The 20,219-nt window shown below is 39.5% G+C and overlaps 1 protein-coding gene across 6 annotated transcripts in view; it reads right to left on the bottom strand.

Moving 5' to 3' along the window:
* The window catches only part of RALGPS2 (Ral GEF with PH domain and SH3 binding motif 2), a 134,260-nt gene that overhangs the window by 109,583 nt on the left and 4,458 nt on the right, over nt 1–20,219 (bottom strand). For 2 of the 6 annotated variants that reach the window (XM_005435876.4, XM_014277319.3), the window contains exon 1: nt 16,913–17,008. The exons of the other annotated variants lie outside the window; for them this stretch is intronic. The gene's annotated coding sequence lies outside the window, so the exon portion shown is untranslated. Of the gene's footprint in view, nt 1–16,912; nt 17,009–20,219 lie in introns of those variants that run through there. 6 annotated transcript variants of the gene reach the window in all.

Genomic DNA, 20,219 nt, shown 5'->3' with positions numbered 1-20,219 from the left:
GCAGCAACAATTTTGACCTATGTATCCTTTTAAGATGAATACTGAAAAAATCCTAACACTGGAATAATTAAATAATTTGCTTGCTATACTACCCTTCTGCTTAACACCACAATGATTAGTAAACAGCAATATCAGAAAGTGATCAACAGCAGAGCTGTTCAGAGCAGCATAGCTGGAGATGTGAAATGACTGTCACCACACTGCAACAGTGAGTCAGTTTTCACTGCATGCCCTGTATATCCAATTACAAAAACTGAATTACACTGAGTAATTTGAACTTCCAGTCTGTTTCTCCCCTTCAATAAATGCCTTTGTGCTCAGAAATGCATTAGATGTGAAATTGAAAGTGTTTTATATGATGCATAAAATACTTAAGCCAGCATTTATGCCAACCTGAAGCACAGACACGCTATGCAGTATCTTCCTACCTCTTCATGCCACGCATACCGTACAGTAAAAAGCAAACTAAAAATGCTGGTAAGCAGATTCACCATACCCAAAGAATAAAAACGTCCAACATCATGGTTTAACCCCAGCCAGCAACTAAGCTCCACACAGCCACTCATTCGCTCCCCACCACCACCCCACGGTGGGACAGGGGAGAGGACTGGAAGGGTAAATGTGAGAAAACTCATCGATTGAAATAAGGACAGTTTAATACATACAGCAAGAGCCATGCAGACAAGTATAGCAAAACAAGGAGTTCATTCACAGCTGCCCATGGGCAGGCAGGTGTTCAGCCATCCCCAGGAAAGCCGGGCTCCATCACGCGTAATGGTTACTTGGGCACGCAAACACCATCATTCCAAATGTCCTCCCTTCCTCCTCCTTCCCCCAGGTCTATATGCTGAGCATGATGTCATATGGTAGGGAATATCGCTTTGGCAGTCAGGGTCAGCTGTCCCAGCTGTGTCGTGTGTGTCCCCCTCCCCAGCCAACCCGCTGGTGGGGTGCTGCGAGATGCAGAAAAGGCCTTGGCTCTGTGTAAGCACTGCCCAGCAGTAACAAAAACACCCCTGTGTTATCAGCACTGTTCTCAGCACAAATCCAAAACATAGCCTCACAGTAGCTGCTATGAAGAAAATTAACTCTACCCCAGCCAAAACCAGCACAACTAAGCAGAGCCTGCTATCTTCAGGGAGTCTGAGTTTTTCTGCAAATTCACCCACGGCTGTATGAGATGATCATTCCACTACAGTGACTGACCTATAAAACCCCCAAATGGAAGGCAGCTTGGTGAAGACAAGCAAGGGCAATGTGCCCATGAAGCTCAGGGAATAATGCAGGGTGCAACTGACCGCAGCTGTTGCAAAGAAGCTGACTTTATTTCAGCACAAAGGGGACCACAGAGTGGTCTTTGTTTTAGATAAACAGCTATGTCAGTTCAGCGGATCAACTGACTATATTACAGTTGACTGAATCAACTAGTGGTGTAAATGGTTCTCCCTGAGCTCATTAAACAAAGTGAATGTCTCCCCGAGTTAGCTAAACCACGACAGGGGACTGAATACATGGCTCAGCCCAACAGAGTACAGAAACTAACTAACAACGGAATTCCAAAGAGATCATCAGGCTTGAGCCGGCTTCAACCCGCATGCTCCTTCCTGGTGACTGGGGATGCCCAACATCATGACAGCAAGCATATTCTAGCAACCAGTAATGCGGATCACATTGGTACTTGTTGGAACTGTATGTTGCAGTTGCTATATTGTGCCAAGTTTAACTTGCATTTGTATTGTGATTTCAGTATATTTTATATTGCTCTGTTAAATCAGAAATCCTCTTCAACATCAACTGTCTTCAAATAGTAAGTTTAATATTAAACATTATAACCTCCACATGCGGAATATTTAAAAAGAACCTAGCTGGAGAGTATTGGAATCTGACAGGTGTCTAACAGGACACCTAAGCCTGACTCCCTTCCACAGCAGAATCCAGGGATATTCTTGTCTCAGCTTGGGTCAAACACTATCCCAAAAATACACTGAACAAACACTAAAGACTACCATAAAATTAATTAAAAACTTACTGTCCAGAACAGCACAAAAGCTTTGGGGAAACACGGCCACAGTACATTTTTATGAATAGCTCAAGAGTCATGATGACCAATATCCTCTTTGTTCTTATTCATAATGTCAGTACAAAATGTCATTTGATTTGGTCACAGATCCCCATGAAGAAAACAGCAATGACTTGCATGGATTATAATCAACTACAAATGCAGAGTCACTACCAAAGACTTTGGGGACCAAAGACCAGTAGAAAAAAAAAAACCACCAAAAAACCACAAACCACCAGTGCCAGACACAATCAACATGAGTTCCTGATCTTGTGCAAATTCTCAGTAGTATTTTGACAAACAGTACAGAAAAAGATATTTCTTTCTGAATGAGGAACAGAAACATACTGGCTTTCACTGAATCTTCACTCCACCATGAATCAACCAGCTAGAATCAACTAATTCCATACCAGGACCTCAAGACACTTCAGTGAAATCTTGGAACCACTGACCAAATGCTAATTCTGGATCTGAGCCCTTTGATTCTTAGTTAGCAGTGTACTTTTTCCAGCGCTGCTTGGCACTTTCTAAATTAAGATTTCTTTCAAACAATGAACACAAGGTAGAAGCTTCAATAAAACACAAATTCAAGTTCTTCAAGCAACTATCACATTTGCATAGTATGCACAAAATTGGATCCTTTCGTCTGGAAGTACTTTGTGTAACCACTTCAGTTCCTTGACTAGAACTTCTTAAATACAAAACAGGCCAATTAATCTATAGCTCCTTACCACACAGGGCTACAAGAGCAAGCCTCTATTACAATTACTCATTTTGCACACAATAATCCCTGCCTTACTTGAAGAACATCCAGAAATGGTTGTGCTTTTGTGTACTGGGTTCCTGTGCACCTCCCCCTCTCACAAGTTTGAAGTAAAGTGTCTCTGCTAAAGAGTCACAACAATATGGCCAAAATGAACCGAACAATACTAAAAATATGGCAATGTTAGGGTGCTGCCACTTTACTCTATTTTCCAGGTACTTTTTCCTTAATCTTCATAAGACATACAGTTATGAAATACCTTTTAGTCTGATTTTTTGTGTTTTTGGAAGAATAGAATATGGATTATACTTCCCATAGGATCACTACGCTGACGTTGTGAGACTCACTTAGGTAACATACTGCCCCTTGAGCAAGTAGGGGCACAGGAAATCCTGCTGACCCAACCCCCAGCACAGATGCTTCTCACTGGTCTGCATCAAGTTGGCAGGTGGAAGTTCTGGACGTTCTGCCATACAGCAGCACTGTATGACCCTACTAGCTGCACACAAGCTGCTGCTCACTGAAGTTAATTCTTTGGAAGTGGTTCAAGGTGCCCCAGGGGCATGCAGGCACCAAGGAAGGTTAAGGAAGGAAGACCAAGTACCCTGGCATGCAGGCACTACAACTACCACCATATACAAGTATTCATGCCACCTGCCATCAGAGCAAGGGCTGATAATACAGTTCTTCCCTGCAGTTCGGTGCACCCCGACATGCCTCGAAGTTCTGTGTGCACCAGGACTGTGTTAGCAAAGGCACATACTACTCAATACTAAAGACAAATCACTCATTTGCCAGGCAGTGTGTTGTCCCTCCTGCAACAGGAAGATCTGGGAAGCAGCACAAGGCTGCACTGTGATAACACGGGTCATGACATGTACTGGGGCAGGGTGGGGGGGGAAGGTAGTCAGAGCAGACTGCCAGACTTTTAATGCTCCTGACAAAGAGAAATGCATGGCCTCCTCCTCTTGGCCCCAGAAACTACTGTTCTTTATTACTTACTTCACATTAGAAGTTCTCGAAGTCCGTAGGAGCTACGTATAGATAGGTAACAGCTTGAAACATATCTAAAGACGGTAAGAAAGCTTATAGCTTAAAAAGGCAAATGCAGAGATAACTGCTAAAATATACCAAACCAAAAAAAACCTAGAAAAAAAAAAAGTATTAAAAGAAATACAAACCACACACTCCACACCAAAACAAAAACCAACACACACAAAAGCCCCACAACTAAGCAGAAAGTCAGCAAGGAACAGGTGACAGGACAAAGAATGTTCATCCAACTATAAAAGAAAACTTCATCAAGTCAAACCAAACTGCACTTTCCAAACTATATTCTTCCTTTTTACACTTGACCTACTGAAACAAACCAACTACGTTACTGCCCTGTAAGAATAAAGATAGTATGTACACAGCAATAAAAAAATAAAAATTAAAGCCACGTTAACACATACTTTAATTCAGTTTTCAGTAAGCATGATAATATTAAAAGGTAATGTAGAGACAGAAAAGCTGATAAAAATAGAAACTTCCACAATAGAGATAAATAGAAGCTCAAGCAACTTAATATAACCCCATCCTCCTGCAGGAAATTTATCACTGAAGATAATCAAATCCCAGATCTAAAATTTCACATACTACGAAATCTCCAGTCAGACATATGAATCTTGGCAAAGCATTTGATAAGCTGCCACTAGTGAAGCCTGAGATAAGAGACACTAGAAGGTGACATGCATGGGGTAGAGACATGACAAAAACAGAGATCGAGGAATTAGAGTAGCAAGAGTTTAATAACAGTTATTAACTATGCAACACCAGTACAAATATTAGAAACAAACCATTTGGAAATACAGGAAAACACAGGACAAATAAAACTATCTGATGGACAGAAGAATGAAAAATGAAAGTCAGTCATTAAAGGATTATTTGGGTTGATCCCTGTAAAACTTCTGCCGTGAATTTCAGCACATCAGTTGGAAGTGACTGCCAGTACTGTAAGCATGAAGTAGCCACGTGAGATCAAGATATTTGCATTAGTTACAAACAAATACTACCTGCAAGACATTTCAAGAGACTGGAATGCTGTACTCTATGCAGTTCTGGTCACCTGGCTTCCAAAAGATTTTTGAACAAAATATATGCAGAGAAGGGCTTCCAGGTTCTCTGAAGACTCCACTGCAAAAGTGGAAACCAGGAGACCTCAGCTTGGTTATGCCGACAAACTGAAATTTGCATGAAACACTTGCCATGTTTAAATATCAGGAGAACAAACCAGAAGTATGAATACGATGTAAAATTATGCTCAAAAGCAGAATACAGCAATTGGGTTCTTGAACAGTTTCCAGAAAACAGTATTTCAAGCAAAAAAACATAGCTGCTTAAATTGATACTGGACTCCTTCCTGAAAGAAATTGTGTCATATAGTACCTGCATCAGCAGTATAGCTAACCCGGTACACAGACTCCTTTTTTCATTGGTTTTATTAATCCTGCTGCAAACTCAAAGCACTTCTATACTCATGGAACTCAACCACTCAAAGTTATGTCACACATCCGCTCTTTCCCTAAGCATCTGTTGCACAACAGTCTCAGTAGTATCAGCTATTTAAGCTCAAAGACAGATGAAGTAAGAATCCACAGAACAGTAACAAATGGAACACACAAAACAAAACTATTAGGTTTGACAGTGAAGTTTTAAATAATAAAAAAATCTATAAAAGCTTCATTTAAATATGGTCCTTAGATTCTCTCCTCTTACCCTAGAAAAGGCTTTACCTGGATAAACAATTAAGTGAAATTATTATTCTTTTTTTTAAGATTGCATTACCCACTGAGCACTTTCACAATCATGTGTGTGCTTGCATTCTGAACAATAAAATAATCTTATTTCTGCTTTTACGCACCTCAGTCTCCGACTTTGGGGGCTGAGGGGAGAGAAAAGAAAGAGAGGTAATGTTGAGGTAATGCATAGTCAGGCTCTGTCTCATTCATATCTTACTCAGTTTCCAGCTACCAAGAACCCTTCTTTGTGGTGCTCCAGTACCCAGTGCTCTCCTTTTTAATCTCAAGGCCTGGTACAACTCGTAGCTTAGTTTTCCTCAGATGAGATAAAAACCCTCAAAAATCCAAGAGAATATCCTTCTCCAGGGCACAAGCTACTTGTTTACCAAATCCTATTACAAAAAATTAAACTATTAGCTCAGTTTGTCATCCACTTGCAACAACAGCAAAGAAGTTTTAGCTCAAAATGAAAGGTTTTTAAAATGAGTTACACACAAATAGGAAGGAGATCCTTACCGTTCTCACTTCAACCATTCAAAAGCCAGCTATGCTCAGTGGACTGACTCATAGCCCAGAGTTAAGTAGTGGATACTGTAACACAAGAACTTTTTTAGCGCTAGCATTGGTACACAGCTGCAAGCAGTAGCAGACCCTGGCCCTGACACCAAGCAGGCATGAATCAAGCTGAAAGAAAATATTATTGCAGGCAACAAATGGAATAAGCCAAAAATGTGAACATGTGTACATGCTATTTAAGTTTAGCCTGGGGTTGTAAGAGGTTCTGTTTTTTCTAACAAAAGGTCTCTCCACCAGAGTTTGAGCATTAAAAGGCAAAATGTAGGTTCACAAAGTAACCAACCACACAAGAACTTAAAAATTGTTTCTGTTCACATACTGCTTACAAATTATCAGGTTCCCAGAGTTTCTTTCTTCAGAGATTGCCTACAAGCTTCTATGCTGTTTTGTAGTTCTTTGGAAACAACACTGTACAGCAGAACATTTTATTCCTTTGGATCTGGCTATTATTTTACAATTGCTGTTAGAACAGACAACATTTGAAGTTACTATGCACAGTTTGTTTTTCCTCCCATACACCAAAAGGGTAAGCGTTAGAGAACCAAATTATTTTAGTAAAGAAAGCACATTAAGTATAATAAGGTCTTGCCCTCCTCTGTCTCCTTCTCCAGAATTCAAGCCTACCAACAGTTCAGCCTGTTTGAGCAGCATTTCTTCAAATAGCTGAACAAGAAATCCAGGCTTGCTCTGTCAGGAACCGGAGGAGGAACCTACTCACTCCAAACACACAAAACAGGAGAAAACATAACCTAGAGACATTTTTGAAAAACAGGACCTAGTGCTATTTATCTCCATGAATAAGCAGTAAAAGAGGGCAAAGAAAATAAACAGAAATTCTTTAAATTACAACCAGATACTTTTAATTAATTGGGCAGTTCTAGAAGATTATAACCTTTCCAAAATGGGCTTTTTCAAGTCCCCCACCACATGGCCATGTCTCTATCAGTTCTGTTTGCAAACAAGAGGAGCAGTAAATGATTAATATCATGTTGATTAACTGATGCTGAATTTGCAAAATATTTTTGTTATGGGTGACATGTGCAGGCATGATACCAGTGGAACTAACAAAGCCAGAATACACCCATGGGCAACGTTCTGAAGAGCATGCAATAGCTGAGCACTGAAAGCTGCTAGCACGAACTGCAGGATCCAAATAATCTTTTCAGAGGTACTCGGATCCACAGTTTTGCTGCATTTCTGGATAACGCAAGAGACAGACGGACAGGGAAGAATTATTATAGACTGAGCATCAGCAAAAGTATCACAACACAATCACTATGAAAAGTTTCTAGACGCTGCCTTTTTTACTCTTAGTTTCAAGTTTTTTCAGTTATTTTTTTATTTTAAAATCAGGCAACACTAAGAATTCCAGCCAAGGACAAACTTGAAGAAAATCATGATAACAATCTATAAATGGACACATGAGCACGGCATACCTTCTCTCAGAATAGAAAAAGTACTTCACAAGAAAGAGATTTGGAAAAAATATTTAAATAGAATTTTATGTGCAACTGCACACTTGCAAGTTCTGAAACAGATGACAACTGACAGCATGAGCCTTGTTACTGTCAATAGGCTACAGGAACTCTGTCACCAACAATCACCGCAACCCAGATGCCAAAAGCACATATAGGAAAAAACAGGCATGAAAACTGAGACTGAGGGTCTAGACTGGATATTCTGTGTAAACCTACATATCACATGCGGATATGAAGAAAACTCAAATATCCATGCAAGTCATTGCATAAGCTTCTATAGGCATTAAGTGCTAGAATCAAAACTGTGAACAGCCAAATACAAAACAAGATGACCAAACCATCCTAGGAGGGATTTTTAACAAGTGAGAGATGACAACATACTCACTGTTGCTGAGTAACAGCCTCCAAATCCACAGAATTAAAGACTCAGTACATACACCTGCCTCAAATGCACACTTTCTCTGTGCAGTAAGACAAAAAAGATTTACTTTTAGGGAAAAGGCAGCAGAACTCCTCTGACATCGAATGCCTGACTTCCTCCTTCAGGAAGGAGAAAATACCATGAGAGATTATTTTACCATATTTTTTGTAAAGCCATTAATAAACAATGAGGATCTTTCTTGAACAAGACACACTACCTTCGTCTGGTTTAAAATGTAGCTTTCAGAGAGGTGGGTACAGTATTTATCAATAAAACCTGTGGTGCCAACATTTCAATTATGTTCTCTATAATTATTCTTCTTTTAACATCATGCATTGATGTGGAAGTTAGTACCATTTCTATAGCAACGGTGCAAACAGCGAAAAAAATCCAAAACTAACAGCCTATAAATTGCCTATATTTGGTACAGTGACTTATGTGCAACTACAATAGGCATTTGGCAGACAGCTGGATTTTCTGACTGTGCCACTATCCCCTGCATTCCTTTATGAAAGCATGTCAAGCTCAGAGTATCCAACTTCTACAAGTAAACAATACATAAATCAGTTATCCATCCAAGCATTCACATCTTTCCCACATTTCTAACTCCCTTTGGAAGAACGTCAGTAAATCAGGCAACTAATGAGACAGCAGGTAAAGACCCAAATAACAACAGTGTAATATTAAATATTTTTCTTAACCCAAGACCAGTCAGTAACTGCTGACCATCAAAGCATCTACCTAATAAATAAATCACGATAAAGTGAGCAAACCCAAATTCATTCACACAAATCCATGATTTCAACAAACCAAATGCATGTTGGAACCTTGTTTTAAATGTTCAAGAATGACCAGATAAATCCATGGAGGATTTGTCAGCTGGCCCAACCAGATGTCAACAACCTACTCCAAATGCCTGAAATTGGAGACCAAGCATATGTTTGCTTCAACCAAAATAATTTAGAGTGAACATTTTCATGAAGGAGGATAGTGGATTTTGAAGCATGTATCATTTTTTTCTTGTTATCAAAACAGAAATTGACAGTAGATTGCAGGGAAATCTTGTCTCTTTAGATACCCAAGGCAGACACGCATATATTTGGAGGCCTCAAATTCCGGTATACCACCTTACCACTTCTCTGCACTAACAACAACAGTTGAATCTGCAGAAAAACTAAATGCAACTTCGGGTAAATGGACAGTATAAATGAGAGCCCTGCTGGAGCTATTTCTAAGCCATCTATCGACATTATTGATGAAAGGATCTGCTCTAAAGAAGGAATGACATAATAAATATCCACAGAGTTTGCAGAACTTGTATAACTGATGTAGAATACAGTATTTTCCAGAAGACATCAAAAAGATACTGAGGTGTAGCATAAGCATTAATTTGAAGAGCATAGCTGGCAAAGCACGAGAACCAACTAAGCAAAAATATTTGTATACCTCTAATGGTAGTGAAGACAAGCCTCAAAATCTTGTTACAAAACAGGGAAAAAGAAACTGCAGGGGCAAAGTTAATGATAAAGTTCTTTCCAGCACACATGACAAGTTTAACCAGGAACCAAGGAAATCAAGTAATTTCTCAAATTACTTTCTAAGGAGGTAGAGTTAAGCTATTCTGCTTGAGAGCCATGCTTCAAATGAGGAACGTAAAAATCATTAACTGCTAAAGAGGTGCACATATCCTTTAGCTCTACACTGGATTTAGTGGCAATATGATCAGCAAACCAGGAAAAGAGAACACAAACCTGGACATAGTTTACTGGCATTAAAGAAGTAAAGGCACAAGATGAACACATACACACAACGTTGATGGGCCTGCCTGGTTTGACAGACATAGAAAGGCTGCAGACACTTAAGCCAAGTGAGAACAGTTAAATATGTTCCAAGTAGGGGCAAGAGTTTTCTTCCAGATCTCACAGAAAGCATGGGGAATCCTGCAATTTTTATATGCCTTTAAGAGCGTGGCAACTGCTGAAACAACAGCAGCATTTGCTGGTCTTTTCAGTATTTGCGAGTCAAGTGCAGCTCATTCACCCCACATACAAAGATTCCAGTATGCCTTCGATACAGTCTGTCAAACAGGATTTTTAAGATTATTCCAGCACTATGAACTCAGCACAGTAAGTTCACAAGTGAAATCCTATCCAAATTCTACTTGGATATTTGAGATATTCGGAGGATGACTGGATAGTTGTTACTCAAACATATCCCTCAGCTTATGAAATGCAGCTGTGTCCACTTCTGCCAAATCAATGGATGCATGCATTAAAAATTACATGCAAGCTGAAAACTTGGGTCCAAGAGCAAAGACAGAGAGAGAACCTGTACTCAACATAGTTTTGATAGGAATTTGGAGGAGAATGGTGTTTTGAATGTAAATCTGTTTTACAGCAGATAACACTATTTCTTCTTAAGGAAATCATGCAGTTTAACAGTTTATGTAACTAAAAAGAAAGTTATATTCATCTTTGTGTTAATCTTTTAACTGATAAAAAGTAAATGCAGAATGCTATAATGCAAGGAAGTCCACACCATGACACGGCAGGATATCACAATTAGGAATGCAAAAACCACTATTGTGTGACTATTCAGTGATGTTAACAGTATCTTTAAAAAGCACACAGACTAGCACCTTCCAAAAAAATCCACTATAAACTGCTACTTCAGTTAGTAGTACTAACAGCTGAAATCTCTGCTCTTAGCACACTGATTAGAAAATTCTTTGCTTTCCTTTCTAGGATCACCAAAATCATCACAGTGCTATAACAAAGGGGTAGTGCAGATCTTGGGAAAATCACAATTAGAACAAAAGCAAAGATCCTTGGATCCTAGCACACCTACCAGGTAAGCTTTTCTGTTCTCTAGCAACTTCTGGCAGGAAACCTTGCAAGAGTTCTACCCTAAATTTTGCACAACAATCTTTTGCCCCCCTTCTGCAGAGAGAGGGAATCTTCTGGCCCAAACTGGCTTACTCTCAAGCAACGGAGATTATCCATACAGGACAAACCAATGAAAGCTAATTCTTCACCTCATCTAAATGAAAGCACAACACTTCTTTGAGACTCTGTCAAGCCCTGTATTGGTGTCTTACGAGTTATAGTGAAAAAAAAAAAAATAAATTCAGCCACCCAAATAAATACACAGCTTGGCCAAGATGACCATTTTTGCTGTCATGCAAGATCCACCTTCAGTAGGAAGAAAACCACTAGGAAAGGCCATGACTAACACAGAGAACCAAAAGGTTCTGAGGAACAGTTTCTCAGTATTTGGAACCAGTAGCCTAAGTTACAACTTGTACGTACAAGGATTTGATACTGCTTCATCGTTACATCATTACTGACATTAAACTGTCCTTGTTGTACAAGGAAATCCATCAACATAAGAAATATAAATGGACACTGCCCACCAAACCGTGAGTAGCCTTGTTTGATTCGACACAAGAGCCCCACAAAGAGAAAACTGTGCAGGGAAACAGACTGAGTTGGGAGAGCTGCACAGGGAACCCAAGCTGCCAGCCAGACATTTCGTTGCCCTGCAGAGGCAGAGCAGAGCCCGTGGGCTGGCCAGCTGGAGAACCTCGTCCTGCAGAATCATCTACTTCTGAAAATTCTGCAACATTTAAGCACTTTTAATGCCCTATTATTCTGAGTTTAAGACAAATTACCTTAACACTGCAATTATTGTGGCAAGGACTGAATTTGATTCCCAGTTCAGAAATCATATAAATTTGCAATTCCAGAAGACATTATTTGATGACATACAAGAGACATTAGATTACTTTATATTGCAGTATTTCCAAATAGTTCTACTAATAAACTGTTTGCCATGCCCTGAGCAACAGTATGGACTAGACGACCCTCAGGTGTCCTCCCTAAAGTGTTCTGATTCTCTAAAGAAAACACAAAAGCATTAATGATCTAACTAGACGCGTGTAGGTTCAGAAAGAGGTATATCCAAATATACTGACCAAGCATAATCAAACCACACAATCTACTTCATTTCTCATCTCACACATCTCATGATTATGTGAATTTTTACATTTATTTTTTAGATTCCAAAAACAGTGGATAAACATTATTCAAGAAATCTTGAGGTCTGTTTGAACATGTTGGTACCTCCCCTTATCTCCTTCTAGGAAGATCTGGTAAAAGTTGGCTTCAAGCCTCCAACAAAAACATTCTACTTCATAATAAATACAAAGATGATCTCCAAAAAAGTCACAGGAAGCTATTTTTAAATGCATCACTTCAAGTAATCAACTTGTGGCATGACTATATTCTCCTAGCTAGGAAAAGCAGCACTACAATGGATACTCAGATAGCCCAGACAAAGGTTATTCGTGTGGCCTCTCCCCTCAAACATTAAGGAGCACCACAGGTTGATCACAGTCCATTTTGTCCTTCCTGAAAAAACATTAGAGAAAAGCAAGACTCCCAAACATACATACACAGGTTCAGAGGTGAGAAAGCCCATGGACCCCAGAACGAGAAATAAAACCCACTGACGAGGGAAGGCCATAACCCAGGAACAAGAAAGAAAAGCTGTGACCTCTCATGCTGTGAGCTAGACCCATAAGCAAGTAACAGCAAATCAGCTGGGTATCATGGAGGGACACACAAGCCCTATCCAGGCCCACTTCTCCTAACCCTGATATGTGTTTGACTCAAGTTTTCACTGTGTTTTGATACTTGGTGATACCGCAGCACTTCATGGTGTCTCCACTATGAGTGATTCAACTGCTACTGCCCATGAGGGTTTGGAAAATCTGAACTACAAATAATTTGGTTAAAGAGATGAATACAGGGATGAATTTTTCTACAGTTAAAAAAAGTAGATATTATAACTAAATAAATTCAGGTCTTTCAGTGTTGTCACAAAGCCAAGATTATTCATATCAGTGAATTATTTTTTTAATAAAAAAACAAACAACACACAAATTAGTAATTCATTTCCTCATTCTACACTACCAGGATCTGAGTTGCCTCTTGCCTGCTAAATGAATGGCCGAAAGCAACAGTACCTCAGCTGCACTTTGAAAATACTTTGATTTTTTTTTTTAGTTAGTTTCATGTTCCAACTTGCCAAGCTGGAAGGCTCATTTTGGTCATGAATGTTATTTAAACATAAATGAGAGCCCACCACATCATAAATACAGTATTGGTACCTTACTGTTGAAATACCACTGAAGTCATGCCACAACAGGGTTAGCGAGGTTTTGGCAGGTGGTATACTTTTGAAACAGCTTTATCACTTAAAAGCTAAGGCATTTTAGCAAGCTACACAAACTTTTCTTCCACTGCCTCCAAGACAACAGAGAAAAACAACCTCAGCAAAAACAGCAAACACAGCTACCAATTTAAAAGCAATATTCATATAGTGATTTACAGGATCTTTCCAATCTAAGAATCTGGTTGGGTTTTTTTCACAAACAACAGAATAGCATTTTCCAGCCGAGTTGCATGTGGCTAATAAACACCGTAAATCTGACAAAGCTATCAACTAGCAGGCAGCAGCGCTGTTCTACAACAGAGACTGCTGCATAAGCCAGCTCCCTCACAGAGGAGTGAAGCAAACAACATCAATTCTCTCTGGGGCACAACTGCATGCTCTATCCAGCCCCAGCCCCCAAAAAGAACACAATTCACAAATGGCACCTCTAGCTTAGGCAAGACCCCTTTTTCTCTTCTGAGATATGTTTTTTGACTTTGAGGATTGTTACATTAAAAAACCATTGGCCTCCTCTGCATTAGAAGTGATGCCAAATATGAATTCCCCAAAATTGCAGTTTTCTTCTTGTAAGAAAGCACTTTTACCAACACTCAGAGAATCATAAACACAGAAAAAGCCACAAAGCAATGCTGATCGGCTAGTCTAATGACAAGATCATAGAAACACACCATATTGCCCTAGGGAAAAAAAAGATATCAGATTCCATTAATGACCTGGAATGTAATAGGGAAAGATGACACCAGCAACAAGAACTTAAGTTGCTAAAGCCCATCACTTGTCCTCATCTTCCCTACCTCACTCTGACAAGTAAAATCAAGAAGATATCTATGACATTCAGTACCAGTCTACACAGCAATCTGACACCTAAAAGCAACACAGAAACTCCAGCACATCCCAAGACAGCAAGGGAAGCCTTTTTTCCTGCTCCCTGAAGAGATGTCACTTCTGTCCCTGTCCTTTAACTCCATTACTGCCCAATTCTGCTTTCCACTTAAGACTATCACTTCATAGAAAGAGGGGAAGAAAAAGAATGTAAAACCATGGAAATTTTTTTTCTGTGATGAAAATAAGAGCTAGCTTTTCCTAAAAGAATAGGTACAGCTGACGTAATTAAAGCTCTCAACTTTTCTAGAATATACCTTTGTTTACAAATAAATGAGGGATTTAAAGTTTTGTAGGTGCAACAGCTTAGCAAAACATCTTTCACACTAGCTACTTGCATTATTTATCAAACAAGCTTCCCTTTTTAGCAGTATCACTTAACACAGGCTAACTGGATTTCTGTGTCTATCTAACTTAGCATAACACAAATACAACACACCTCTGAGTTACATTACTACATCGATATGCACAACAGATTTCACCTTTTCCTAAGCTATCCTTTATAAAAAGCTTTTTGGCCTCAGCAATACCCTTTCAATTAATGTCTTCATTATCTTTTAAGTAAGATATGAAATTCAGATCAAGAATTACTTCTCAGCAAAGCTGTGTCAGCCCCAAATCATTAGCACATATACCTTTGATACTCTCAAGTCTAGATTTGTTTAAGAAGTCATACCCATTTGGCACATACTCTCTTTGGACTTAGAACAAGCATGTGCTGTAAGTGCACAACCCTGCTTCCACACCCACAGGCGTTTCAGTTTTCAACTATAAATTCATCAAATAGAACAGGAAAGGCACACCATTTCACAGGACAAAAAAAACACCAACAAATTTTTAGTAAGCTACTCTGGATGCCCTGGCATAACATCACCTTAAATATTTTTAAAACTTTCCACTGTACATATAAAAAATAATTTGGGATCATGTAACAATAAATACATGGATACTTCTATTCCCTCTCCTAATCACACAGCATTTGTTACCAAAAGGAGAAGAAACTAAAGGAGTTCTGATTGCTGGAATTTTTAGACGTCTCTAACAAACCAAAATACCTGAATGCTAGCTTATACACAGATTTGTATGAATACTTCTTTTAAGAGAAGTTAATTACCTTATCTGAAATATGAACTAAGTCCTAACGAAGAAGCCTCTCCACAACTAAGCTGCAGAAGAGTCAAGATTAACTTTTCAGAAGTATTAAACACAAGTCAAAGCATGAAATACAGTTTGAGTTCTGTCGTCACACAGACCCTACCCATATTAAAAAAAAAAAGTCAGCAAGTTGATTAAGCGCAAGGGCAAGCCATTACATGCAGACATTGAGGAAGTGCTATCTGAAAGCAGGTCTTGAAGCACACTATCTGCTTATGAATAGAAATGCTGTTCTTCAAAGGTAAAGAAATACTGTACCTCAAAAGCTGTTTTTCTACTTCCTTAGTATCACTTTAACATGCCCTCAGCTTTATAAAACAACCTACATCTGGCACCCACCTCAAGTGAAAACAGTTATCAAGCTTGCCTTTTTGTTTGATCTCCTGACTACAATTTGGTTAACAACTTTCTAAAAGTTTGGAGAGAGAAGTATTCTGGGTGGACACTTTGAACACTTTAATAGTTACTGCCAGTATTGCTGAACAACTTCCACAAATGAAGTAACTTTCTGCCAGCATAGTTAGATCTATACACATGTGTTAAAAAAACAAAACCAAAAAGAACCCCAACCACCAAAGAATCACAGTTTCATACTGCAATTAGATTTGGTACTACTGCCTTTGGTACATTTGTTATGAAGACCTTGTCCAGCACAACAAAATACTTGTTTAAAGCACCATTAAAAATTATTACCATGACTGGAAATGCCATAAACTAGGCTGCATCAGAAAGAAAGTTACCATCCACTAGTAAGGAGAAAAGCACTTTTAGCAAGGTGTATCACTAAGAACATCAAAATCTATTATCAAAGAGTTATCTGACAAAATCTGTTCAAAATAAACTCAAAATAGGCCCAGACTGGGACGAAAAAAACAGAACACCACAAACAAGGACTAGAAGAAATTACGTATCATCAATAGGGCAATCAATCAGCAAAGGGTGGCTAGCCAAGCAACTTTCAAAGAGGGAGCAGCAAAACCATTTCTACTACAGAGGTACACTTCCTATTATTATATAAATAAAATGGAAACCAGTTGCATTAGAAACGGCACACCTGACACCATCCACGTACGACATATTAAAAAGTAATAATAAAGCCTTATACCTAGGTAATGATTGTTCATCCTCATCCTATCTTAAGGCAGACCTGCAAGGGCCAGGTTTTATCTGCCTGAACAAACATCTCAAGTTTCAGGCTGCTCACTGCTCACCACACTGTCCTCAGAAGCACAGTAGTAGCGTGGCGCAAAGAAGAAATCTTGCTAAGCCTTCAGTAATTTTGCACTCTGAGCTCCAGAAGATACCTGAAGATCACCTCAGCTGCATGGAAGGACTGAACTCAAGAGATTCTACTCTTTGTATACATTATTCCTTTCCAAAATCCCTGTTGGTATTTATAACCCTCAAGGTTACATAGAAAAGTTTGATCAATACCAAAATTATTTAAAGGTACTTACCAGACAAGTCTGACAACTAACACCCAAACAGATTAGTCAGTCTAAAAGCACTTGACTGTTATTCTAAAAATAAATGAGATAGCTGCCCCTATTCAGGTATACTTACCAATAAAGCACATGGGAAAACTGGCTGGTAATCAAAGACAAGGCTGTTGGCAGAGTGGTCTGGACTTGCTAGCAACGGCAGCACAGTTCAGGCGCCCTTTAACCACAGAGAAAGTCAGTTGTGTGACAGAGCAGGAGAGGAAATACAATGATGATGAGTCATCTGCTTAACCATATGCATTATCAATACACCTCATTATATTAGAGTTACTAATTAGTGACAGGACAACACAGTGACGCTTTAATGGGGGAGCTCATAGCCCAATTCTTGGGGCCATTTTTTCTTTTATTGATTTAGCACTTCAAACAATTTATGTGTGCTTAATGTGAAATGTACACCTAAGAAACTATGCGATGCTACCAGCATTCTAACACTTCACACAAGTAAGGTGATTGCAGATGATTTTGAAATCCCCAAAATACTTTACAGGCTTCTGGATTAGCTTTTGCTTGATCAGAGAAACAGCTGTATTACCAGCTTTCCAGTAGCACCACCATCATTCCCAACTCACTCCACCAGCCTATGCTAAAAGGTGCAAACACTTAAGTTTAGCTCTGCGCAAAGGAGTTTCCAGAAATGTCACCAGGATCTTATAATGCCTCAAATATTTCTGCATGAAATCTGAAACTAAGAAGTTTTATCCCAAGTTCCCAGGCTAGCAAACCCAGCTAGGGATTCAGAGTAGAACTGAGCTCGTACACTAGTACCAGAAATCAACACTCCACAAGCTCAACTATAACCAAAAGGACTACTGATCCACTTAATTGATTTCAGCTGGTTTATGGGAACTCTTGATTTTGTACTTGCCAGTCATGTCCACCACTAATTGCTTTTGTTCATTCTTTTCTCTAACATGACATCAGCACAAGATTTTGTATGGCTGGAAAATAAAGTCAATAAATAAGCCGCCTCACTGCATGTGGGGTCACAACCTAACTCAATTACAAACAAATTTAGTCACAGCTGTGGAGGACCCCAATGTTATCAACCCAGTAACAAGAGAAATTAGAAGATTAAACAAACAACTTGGTGCTAAAACAAGTGAACTAGAAACACAACCTTTTAAAGAGTTTATAAATTTGAGTTTGACGTGGAACTAAGTCACAGCTCCACCTGTGCTTACAGGTCTATTCAGGTACAAATTCAGACACGAAGCTTACAAAGAAACAAAAAAAAAATAATCAGTAAACAGACTTTCAGATTTTTATTGGAGGCTTTTGCCTGCCTAGACATTAATCTGAAAAGGTTGTATCACAGCAGAAAGAACTCTGTACTAGTCCTGTTTATTCACTTACTGGTCCAACTCCAGTCACTCTAAATGAAAATGTAATACCATAGTTTAGACAATTATCCCAAACCCTGGGCACCTTAATCATGTGATAAAAGCAATCCAATTTACAAACTGCATTAAGATCACTTTTTCAGGATCTCCGCCAGTTTTATCTAGCCACCATTATCCAAGAAATACACCTCTGACTTGAAAAAAAGATCAATATTCTTCTTCCCTAGTTCGATCAATCTGAGCCTGTCTCAATGAGGAAAGCAAATTCCATAGCCTCAAAGTTGTCCCTTAATGAATAATGAGGGAGGCACAAATCAAACAGCTTTTAATGCCACATTACTACAACAATGATCAGAGAGTTGATAGCCAGTCCTTGGTCACTTCAAACTTAATTGATTGCTGCCAATACCACAGCACCATTAAAGAGAAAAAGAGGTAACACATACATATCCCATAGTATCAGTGCCACAGAGTCCTACGTAGACAGCTCCAAAGCAAGCAAAGCCTTCTGCATCCCATTTTGCCTCCAAATCGCTTTAAAATGGAGTTACAGCATGAAAACTAGCATTAGCTCAAGCTTCTCTGCAACACCCATTACACATTTCTTCTCTGCCACTCTGAGTGCTTCAGCCCCTGGACAGCCTACGGACATACAGCACAAGCAGTGTAAATGAGGAGATTCACAAGCTCCAACAAATTACTAAATGGGGCCGACCACTTTTCGGCAAAGGATCCTATAGCAAGCTTAACAACTGGTCTCCCTCTCTGACATTTCTGCTTTTCTTTCTTCCTTAACTGGCCCAGTCTCTCCCCAAGTGATATTTCATTCCTTGCACTATGAGCTACTGCGATGATCTAAAACCAATGGGAGGAGGAAGGGCACAGGCAACTTCCAGCCAAATTCTAGTCAGCTCTAGTCAGGTGAGGAGGTCTCAATCTTCTAGTCAAAGATTTAAAAAACTGATTTTACTGCTTCAATATCATTGCTAAGAATGACAACTAATAAACTCGAGTCACCAGAGGGCACTAACACGTCTACCTAATGGCAAATGCACTCCTTCAATCAGGAAGGCTGATAATTACATCCACATCATCATGTATATTTTATCTCGATTGAACTTCAGCCAGCTTGTTCTAATCCATGTTCAAATCTCAACTACATGCTGATGAGGCACTGAGCTACATCAACTGTTGTGGTCACACTTACAATATATGGGGAAGACTTACAGTCTCCCCAGACAGACCAGAGAAAACAGGGCAGGCACATGCATCTCCCAGTTCACTTGCAATCTAATACTGCCTATGAGATGTATTCGTATGTATACATATAAACGTAATTCTGAAACAAGCATGGAGAAGAGGTCACGAGTTCGACACCTCAGAGAAACAGAATAAATTACTACACTTACGAGTTTGCACCAAGATGAATCCTACCATAGCGGACTGCAAGCAATACCTGCCTCCAAGAGAAAAAAGGGGAGGGCTTCCATTTGACCACCAAACAGCAACAGATGCATTGCTCTCTCAAATTTGGCATCAAGTCAACTGCTATGTTACATGCTCAATCTTTAACAAAGGAGGCTGCTCTTTACCACTGAGAAATAAGCAGGTTTTTAAATCACAAAAATGATGCATAAGAGGGGCTGACAAGAGCGTTTCTTGATATTCTGACCAAGCAGCTCTTGAGCCTCTCTGTTTCAGGCACTGCAGCACAGCCAGAGATTTTCTGGGGCAGGAAACCTTGACTTGTTGATGTGCTTGATACAGTCACAAAGAGCCAAAACGCAGCCTGACTGGTACAGCCCTATGGAAACGAGGGCAAAGCTGCCAGGACCAGCAAGGTATGCAGCTTCTTTTTTCCCCAGCATTACTGCCCTGCAGTTCTACCTACACACTGTTGTTCTCATAGTCAGGACTATAAGAGAACACAGACTGGGGAAGGAAAAGGGAATCCTATCCTCACTTACAGAAAGGCACACAATAAGCATGGATGTCATCACTTCTCTACGCTGAAGTTACAGCCAT

This window comes from Falco cherrug, chromosome 12, assembly GCF_023634085.1.
Source record: "Falco cherrug isolate bFalChe1 chromosome 12, bFalChe1.pri, whole genome shotgun sequence".
Classification (NCBI taxonomy): Eukaryota; Metazoa; Chordata; class Aves; order Falconiformes; family Falconidae; genus Falco; species Falco cherrug.
The sequence above is the reverse complement of the archived record's forward strand: the minus strand, read 5'-3'. Positions and strand labels throughout refer to the sequence as shown.